The sequence below is a fragment of the Wasmannia auropunctata genome, unplaced genomic scaffold, assembly GCF_000956235.1.
Source record: "Wasmannia auropunctata unplaced genomic scaffold, wasmannia.A_1.0 LD336111.1, whole genome shotgun sequence".
NCBI lineage: Eukaryota > Metazoa > Arthropoda > Insecta > Hymenoptera > Formicidae > Wasmannia > Wasmannia auropunctata.
The window spans coordinates 258410-259011 of record NW_012026779.1 but is presented as its reverse complement, the minus strand read 5'-3'; positions in this window follow the sequence as shown (position 1 = coordinate 259011).

The following is a 602-nucleotide window of genomic DNA, read 5'->3' as shown; positions in this document are numbered from 1 at the left end:
ACCTCATCTGCGCAGGCCCGTTGAATAAGTTTACCGAGACTCTGACGCTTTTACAAGACTTTACCGTATACCGCGTCTACCTTGAATGTGTTCCTCAGCATGGAATAATGGTCGCCACTTCGTTTAACCCGCCTACGAAGAAGGGAAGGTCTTCCGCGTCCACCACCAGAGATTCCACTGCCCCGGTGTTGTTTGATGTGGTCCGCTGCCCTGAATTCTCGCCCCGGAATGTGGTGACACGACTCGTTGAGCGGAACGTAGTGGGATGATGTGTGGGCGCTTATCACAAATCACTCTGATTGCTTTTCACAAATTTATTCGGAATATATAAAGGCTCTTCGCGCACATCACACTCACGCACTCACACACGCTCTCACGCTCGGGATTTCACGTCGTCGGAATATGCAAGATCTCGCAACACGTCGACAACGCGGGTTGCACCTCCGTACGATTCGCTTTCCTAAACCTTTATCGTTTCGCGCCAACAAAGATCCGTACTAACAGAACCGCCGTACTGTGGACGTTCGCGCCGTCGGAAGAAGAAGAGACTCGCAACGCGTCGACAACGCTGTTTGCCGTTCCGTACAGCTCGTCTTCCTAAA